Source organism: Fomitiporia mediterranea (genome assembly GCF_000271605.1).
Source record: "Fomitiporia mediterranea MF3/22 unplaced genomic scaffold FOMMEscaffold_1, whole genome shotgun sequence".
Classification (NCBI taxonomy): Eukaryota; Fungi; Basidiomycota; class Agaricomycetes; order Hymenochaetales; family Hymenochaetaceae; genus Fomitiporia; species Fomitiporia mediterranea.
Genome location: NW_006760386.1, coordinates 5,140,539 through 5,150,030, shown reverse-complemented (window position 1 = coordinate 5,150,030; position 9,492 = coordinate 5,140,539).

Sequence of the window (9,492 nt, the reverse complement as noted above, 5' to 3'; positions counted from 1 at the left end):
GTGAGAAATAGCTTATTTTTTTGTTTTGTTTACTTTTGTGACAAAAAATGATGAATCATCAAGTGTGACAATACTTATGAAAAAGGCAGTAATTTAATACTTTGTATAAGTATATATGTTTGTTATTATATGTTTCAAATGTTTGCAATGTTGTTTCATAATTTTATTAATTGTTTTTATTGTTATTATGTGTTTGTTTGATTGTATTTACATATAACTTTACATTATTTAATAAATAATAGTTTTATGTGTTTGAATGTATTATTATTATTTCATACATTTGTATATCTATATAATATATTTTATTATTTCATTTTATACATTTGTATATCTATACAATATATTTGTATTTGATAAATATATGTTATTTATTATGACTGTTTGTTTGTGATAGTAGAAATTGTTTTTATATTTGAGTTATTATGCTTTAGTAACATTTATACTCTTGTTTTTGTATTATTTGTTTGTCTAATCATTATTAGATTGATTGTATGTTCACAATAGTATTTCTTTATATTATTATTATACTTTGCTAGCATTATTCTTTTGTTTATAATATTAATCATTTGTATTATTAATATAATATCAAATGTTTGTCTGTAATGTGAGATGTTATTATTATAATGTATCTCTGTAGTGTAAGATAAAGTAGTTCAGTGTTTGAATATAGTATTACTGGGTACTCATTACATTTAAAGCAACTAGTCTGTCTAAGGTTATTTTAATAAATCAATACATGTTTAGGATGCTTAGACAGGTGTGTCTAGATTCTTATAGATAGTATGTTCTGATTACAAGTATTATAGCATGTCTTGTTATATAGAGTAATTGTAGTCTTTAGGACAAGACAATTTGCATTTGGTATGCTCAGATAGGAGTACTAAATGTTTGTAGACAAGTAGAATAGATTGTACATGTAGAATCAAATGGATTCAGTATTAAATAGGGTAGTTTGATGATACTTATTAAGTATAATACAATTGAGTATATTAAATCATCTGTACTATAGTGTATAGTACACTAAAGCATTCAAGATAATGATTGTAGTACATATAATCATACATATAGCTACTAAGAGGGAAATTATAATTGCTAATATAATGATTTTAAAGTGTCACATTTGTAGAGAGTAAGATAAAAGTATAGTAACAATGTAGATATGAGTAGAGAGTACAAGACTCATAACCTGTTAGTGTGTTAAGGTTGCAAATATCCCTAAACAATAGGAAATATTCTTCTGTAAGTTTGTACACTACTCAGGATAATACTAAGAGTAAGTCACACAAGTAGGATTTAGTAGACTCAGCTTATAGTGTGTAGGTGTTAATACAAGTTGACTGTGTGTTCTGTATATTAGTATGAACTTTATTGTCCATAGATTAAAGTATTATATACTATGTACTATTGAATGCCTTGGTTGTATGTCTCAGAAGACATGTTTCTATAATAGTGTATATTTGTAAGACATTTGTATGATTTAAGACATATAATGTATTTATCCAAAATAAATGTTAACAAACTCTATTACTTAAGACTTAGAATCAAGTAGTTTTATTCATAGAACCCTATTAATCATAAGTCTAAAGATTGGCCAGATTCCTAGGTTATCTTTATTGTCCTACTCAATAAAAACTCTAGCCTAGTATTATAAACCTCTAATTATTACTAATAGGTGATCAATCTATTAGTAGAGAGAGGGGACAGGAAGGAGTAAGTATTAAGTCAGTTAGGAAAAGGTGACAAAGCCTTTTAAGATCTTTATATGTTTAGGTTAAATACATACTCTATTACTATATTACTTAGTAACCTTAACTAAAGACAAGTCATTTAGTAGAATGCTTGTATAGAAAGGGGATCTGGAAAGAGTATAATGTTCAAGTAAGACAAAAGAAAAGACTAGGAGAAAACCTGCTCCTAAAGAAAATAAGAAATATACTTACTTGAAGAAAAGATTAAAAACTTACTTAATAGGAAAAACTATAGAGCTAGCTAGGAACTCTTTGTACAAAGACAAAGGACTATTAGAGCTAGTAAAGAGACAGAGCCAGAACTCTAAAGCTTTATACTTAAGGAGGACTAGTACTAGTGTAAAGGAAAGGGGAACTAAGAGCTCTAAGGAGAGACTATAGGAAAGTAGTCTCTTATATATAGTAATCCTATATAGATAGGAAAGTAATAACCTTATAACATGAGAACTATATGAGGAACACATGAGACAGTCCAGAACTATAGTTGTAAGTTCTAGGATTGAATATAGACATACAAAGATAAGACTAGAAGTTAATAAGGATAATTGTCTCTTAAACTAAGTCAATTATAAAAGACTTAGGAAAGAATCTAGAACTCTAGTTGTTAGTTCTAGAGTGTACACAAGACAGTCTAGAACTTTAGTTGTAAGTTCTAGAAGTAGTACAAAGTAACAGCCTTTTATATTATAAAAGTTATAAGGAGTTATTAGAAGTTATAATACTCTACCTTATAAGAAAGTACATTATAGACTAGTGTATAGAAAGTACAGGTCAAGTTAAGAGAAGACTATAAAACAATACAAAGCTTTACCTTATAGGAAAAGTATTATACAGTATAAAAGTTATAACTAGTTAGGAGAACTTATAAAGAGTTATTAGAAGCTTGAGAGGAAGTATAGAAGATATAATAATACAGTAAGGAGTTATTAGAAGATTAATCTAGAATATAAGACACAAACTAGTGTTAGAAGATTAATCTAAGATATAAGAAGACACAAACTAGTATAGTATAATACTTAAAAGATTAGCCAGCTCTACTTTATAGGAACAATAGTAAAGAGAGTTACTAAAGTTACTAGAGTAACATTACTTTAGTAAAAAGTATATAAGGAGGCCAGTTTGACTCTTAAAAAGATAGTTTTATTAGCTTAAGTTACTTAGTACTTAGACTCTCTAATACTAAGCTATACTTGTAGTTTGACTAAAGTAGGACTCCTCTACCCTCTAACTCTACAAGCTTACAAGTCTTACCCTCTATACTCTATCTTTGTTACTACTCTTAACACTCAAGACTAGTAAAGTAAGTATATTTAACAGAACAAATAAAGAAGATTAGTATAACAGATAGTACTAATACTCAAAATGTAGAACAGTTAAAGAGTAGTAATAAGAGTAGTCTTAATTTAATATTAGTAACAGTATAGAGAGGACCTAAAGGCTTAGTAAGGGGACCTAAGCTACAACTATCCTACACAATAGAGATACTAAGATACTAGTACTAGAATGTAAGTATTAGAGTAAGTAGAACCTGTAATTTAGACACAAAGGTAGAGTAAGGTAAGAATAAAGTATATAGAGTAAGTCTAAGAGTACAGAACTATCTAGAGTAGACAAGATTAAGACTATAGAACTAGTCTGATCTTATACAAGTATATATACTAAACTATACTAAGGTACTTAAGGAATAATAAGTTATAAGAGATAAAGGAATAAGGGTCAAAAGTATGTAAACAAGGAAGGTAGGACTAAGGTAGAAAGGGTAATACTTAGAGTAAATAAAGGAATATTAGTAGGAGTTAAGTAAGATAGGAATAGAGACAATTGTATAAGTCAACCTGTATATAATTAGTATTCTGTTAGAATAGTCAGTTCTAAGAGTGTAAAGTATTAGATTATAACAAAAACTTAGTCTTAAACTTTAACTAGGTTCTATTTGTTCTCTCCTTCATGAAAGAAGGTAATACTACTATTTAGACTCAGAACTGGATCAAGGGTTACTAAATTAGAAGTCTGATCTGACTTTAGAACAGTAAATTATACTCAGACTTTATAGAGTAACTCTGTACTTCTTTTATGAATCTGAACAAGAGACACAATACTCAGAGTAAGCTTTTGTCTCTTTGACAGAGTAAGTACTCTGTTAATACCTTCTTTCAGGAGTTTAATATTCTGACCTAGAAGACTGTATTTACTATTAGGTTTAATAACATTCTTATTAGAATACTTAAGAAAGCTCTCTACCTAGAATTAGTTGACAAAATCCTTAGAATAATGTTAGAACTGACTACTTATACTGAGTAGAAGACCTGTACTATCTCCTTCAATCAAGCTATAGTTTGAATGTGTTAGGTTTGTGTAGAATGTCCTTACATACATTTGACTCTAACTGTTCTAACCCCTTAGATTGATCTGCCTGTAACTTACAATCAATCTGTTCTAATAAACATTAGAGAAGCCTGAAAGTAAGGAGCATACTTTACTTACAGAAAGTTAAAGCACCAAATTAGAGACTGTCTATAGAAGTGTTAGTATATCTGTCAGATTGTTAGAGTAATAATGAGTAATAAGTAGGACTTGTAGAAGAAAGTGTTCTCTACAGTTCTAGAAGCTATTTTAGAAGTTCTAAATACTAACTACAAACTCTAGAATTTTGTAGAGACCTAACAGTGAATGTAATACTAAAGAGCTATGACTCAGATTTATTAATGACTACTTTTAATTTAATAGACACTGTAGGATTAGGAGTAAATAAAGTAAATCAAGAAAATTGTTTATTGACAAAGAACAATTGTTATTTAACACAGAAAAAGTTAAAAACAAAAGTAGATAGTTCTCTCATTTCTTTTGATTCTTCTCTTTATACTTTATCTGAGTCTAAATCTATACAATCCAATCTGCTAATTCTGCATTCTGAGAAACCAGAATACTACCTAGCCCTGTTTACTTCTTAGTAGTTTGTCTATAGTTTTAAGTAGGGATAGTCTTAACTGAGTTTACAGTTAAGAACATGAGTCTATTCTTGTTGAAAGAGAGAGGTTAATAAGAAAATGTTAGTATATATACTTACCCTCTTAGACAATAAGACTGTACAAGCTGTATGTTCTCTTTAGAACAAGTAGTAGTTTATTAGAGAATGTTCTAAACTTTAGCTTTAAGTCTCTGTCCTCTTGACTCTCTTCTTAGAATCTCTCTAGATTCAAACTATAGTTCTGATAAATAGTAAATACACTAGTTTGTGTATTAATAAGGCCTTTGTGTAGAAACACTACCTCTCTACTTAATACATTCTACTTCTAATTTTAGTTTACAATGTAGACAGAACCCTAAACTGAAATAGTTAAATTACTAAGTTTGTTCAACTATAGATGACTATTTAGGATTATAAGGAAAGTATTAAGTTCAGAGTTACTAACCTTAGAAAGACAGATGTCTCTATTAGATTTAAATAGCTTAAGGCTTACAACTCTACTATTAACTAGTTAGAGTAAACACTTGTGTTTAATCAGTGTTCTGAGTCTTGTAACTACTTTATACTACTGTCTTAAGTAGATACAAATACTTCTAATACTACTAACAGTTCTAAAGAAGGTGACTAGTTGTTCTTTTTCAACTAGGATAAGTATGTAAATACATATTCTAGCTGAGATAGAACAGTATTAATCTAAAGGACTTTTAAGACATTACTAGTTTAAAACCCTCTTAGAACAACTCAGTTCTAGAACACACACAAAGCTAGCCTGCCAGATTTTGTCTGAGAATTCTCTAAAGTCTTTAGTAAAGAGGAATTCAACTAGCTCTCTAAACATTACTCTTAGAACTATACAATTGAATTGACTAAGGATTTTAAACTTAAGGACTGTAAGGTCTATCTACTTAATAAGGACAAGTAGGAGGCTCTCAACAAGTTCCTTCAGGAAAATCTTTAGAACAGCTGGATCTAACCCTTAAAGTCCTCTATAGTCTCTCCTTTCTTCTTTGTCAAAAAGAAAGATAGGAAGCTTTACTCAGTCTAGGATTATTATTATCTTAATAAGAGTACTATTAAAAATAAGTACTCACTCCCTCTAATCTAGAAGCTCATTAATAAGACACATACATTCTGGGTTTTCACTAAGCTAAACATTTAATAAGGATATAATAACATTTGGATCTAAGAAGGAGATGAGTAGAAGACTGTGTTTCAAACTAATTGTAGACTATACAAACTGACTATAATGTTCTTCAGACTTACTAACTTGCTTACAACATTCTAGTCCTTTATGAATCACATTTTTACAGATCTGATTGACTCAGAACATGTTAGTGTGTACTTAGATAACATACTAATCTTTACTCAGATAGTTGAGTACTACTACTAACTGATTCAAGTAGTTCTACAGTAGCTCTAAAATAATAAACTGTTCCTCTAAGAAGTAAAGTACTCTTTTACATAGGAATCAGTAGATTATCTAGGCTTTGTAATTAGAGAGGGAGAGGTCTGTATGAATCTAGTAAAGGTAATTGTAGTTTGTGACTGATTACAACCTTAGAATCTGAAACAGGTTCATACATTCTTTAAGTTTGTAAACTACTACTAGTACTTTATCTAAGGCTTTAGTACTATTGTCTGGCCCCTTTATAATCTTACTAGTAAAGGTGTTATGTAACAATAGAACACTTAGGAACAGCCTACTTTCAAGTCTCTCAAGTAGACTATTACTAGTAAACCTATATTAGTAGTTCTGACAGTTCTGAATAAGTTCTAAGTCAAAGCTAACTCTTCCAACTTTACAAATAGAGTAATACTGTCTTAGTTTATTAATAGAAAGTAGTGTCTAATAGTATTCTAATCAGAATCCCTTCCTGTAACTAAACAGAACTATCCTATTTATAATAAGGAACTCCTTATAATTGTCTGTTCTCTAAAGAAGTAGTATTAATATCTTCTTAGTACTACTCAGAAGTTTGAGATTTAGAGTAATTACCTTAATCTCTAATACTTTCAGACACTTTAGAAGCTCAACTACTGTCAGGCCTACTAGATGTTAAAACTGTAAGACTACAACTTTGTACTAACTTACAAACCTAGAAAGTAAATAATAAAAGCTAATCTACTCTTAAGACAAGTAGGTTATAAAAGGGGGGAGAATGATAACAAAAATCTTATTCTCTTTAACAATTCCCTTTTTACATCTGAGACAATCTAAGAGATCTGACTCAAGTCTAAGAATGTTAACTTTGTTACTTGTATACAATAAGCTCTGAGACACATACAGGACTAGGTTGTAGTAAAGTAGTTAGAGAAGTAGGCTAGAGACTGAGAGGAGGATAAGGATAGACAAGTCTACTAGGAAGGCTAATTGTATGTTCTAAAGGATTAGAAGCTGTAAAAGGACATTGTTCAGACTTATTATAATAATTTAATAGTAGAACATTTAGACAGACACAAAATGTAGGAACTTATTAATCAAAACTACTAGTAGTCAGGAATGTAGAGGGAAATCCTAAAGTATGTAAGTAGTTGTAATACATACTAGTAGACTAAGTCCTACTAGACAAGAGTTTAGACTCCTTTACATTTGTATTAAATCCTAGATTACTCTTAGAAAGAAGTCTTAGTAGACCTGATTAGTAAACTACCTAAGTTTTAGAGTTACAATACTATCTGTATAATTGTCAATTGGTTCTCTAAGCAAATCTATACAGTCTTAACCTGAACAGAACTCACTTCTGAAAGTATAGTACACATTTATTAGGACTATGTCTTCTAGTTACACAGACTCTCTCAGAAGCTCATTCATGATTATAGACTATAATTTAAGTCAAAATTCATGTAGGATTTATACACACTTCTTAGAATCTAAGAGAACCTCTCTACTATATATTATTTATAGACAGACAGTCAAACTAAGTAAATCAATCAGGAGATTGAACTCTACCTCTAAATGTTTATTAATTATTAGTAGTCAGACTAGTCTGAATAGTTAGTACTAGTAGAATTTGTGTACAATAACTAGTAACACTCTATTATAGGACAATCTCTGTTCTTTCTCAACTATAAAAGACATTTGTATTAAGGGAATGTTCTAAACTGAAATAAGAGTTCTGAATCTACAACAGACTTTACTAATTAGATATACAAGACTAGAGAGGACACACAAGCTCTTTAGAGTAAACAGTACAGGTTATAAAACAGAACTATAATTAGAAGAGTTCTGTAGCTAAGGATTACTAGCTTAGTAATAAAGTAATGTTAGAAGCTACTAATTTAACTACAGATTGTTTAATAAAGAAGTTGGACAACAAGTACTTCAGACCCTTTATTATTAAGAAGAAGGTTAGTGTCTCTGTCTACAAACTTTAACTCCTAACAACCTGAAAGTGTATACATTCAGTGTTTAATAAGGTTCTATTGTCTTAGTACTATAACTCAGATTTTCCTTTACAACAGAAACCCCTACCACCTCTACCAGAACTCATTAGCTCTAAACCAGAATATAAGGTAGAATATATAGTAGATACTAAACTAGTATATAGAAGGCTTAAATTCCTTGTTTACTAGAAAGGATATTTAGTTAAAGAGTATACTTAGGAATCTACAGAAAATCTTACTTATACTACTAATACTATTTAAGACTTCTATAGACTTCATCCTAGTACTCTATACTAGATCTACTCTATAGACTTTCAAGCCTTATTGTTCTAACCTATGTCTGAACTACTTACTAAGCTAAATGTCTATCAATTAGAACAATTGATTTGAGAGAGAGAGAGTAATATTACAATCTAATACTTTATACTCTTAAAACTGACTGTTCTAACAGAATACTAATTATATACAGGTTGACTTATATAATTGCCTCTATTCCTATCCTACTTGACTCCTACTAATATTCCTTTGTTTGCCCCAAGTATTACCCCTTCTACCTTAGTCCTACCTTCCTTATTTACATACTTTTGACTCTTATTCCTTTATCTCTTATAACTTATTATTCTTTAAGTGTCTTAGTATAGTTTAGTATATATACTTGTACAAGATTAGACTAGTCCTATAGTCTTGATCTTATCTACTCTAGGTAGTCCTATACTCTTAGGCTTACTCTATATACCTTACTCTTACCTTACTCTACTCTTATGTCTGAACTATGAGCTCTACTTACTCTAATACTTACATCCTAGTACTAGCATCTTAGTATCTCTGTTGTGTAGAATAGTTGTAGCCTGGGTCCCCTTACTGAGCCTTCAGATCCCCTCTATACTGTTACTAACAAGCTTAGTCTGATACATCTTTATAGTAGTAATAATATTTTTTTCTTTTTTTTCTTTTTCCTCTCTTCTTTGTAGTGATTTAGATTTAGCAAACTTTATTATAGAAGTAGAGATGTTAAGGAATGAGGAAATAAAGAAGAAAAAAAGTATTTAGTGAATGTAACAGACTATAACTCTACTAATGTGTTATTAGTCTAATGTTTTGAGTGATAATGTTATAGCTGCTAATCAATTTTGAGTTGTCACACTTTTAGAGTAGTGAAACAATCAGCATCATACTAAGAACTGTACATCACATGTAGACAATCATAGTAATCAATTCTGAACATCCACATAACTTATAGAAGCATATTCTAAGAACACCTAACTATTCTGTATTGTAAGTGTTAGCAAACAGAACTGTAAACGTGTACAGTCTCAGAATAGACTTACACACACTACTTACCTTACAGGACATACAGATCATGTACTTATTACAGGCTCAGAACACAAGTTG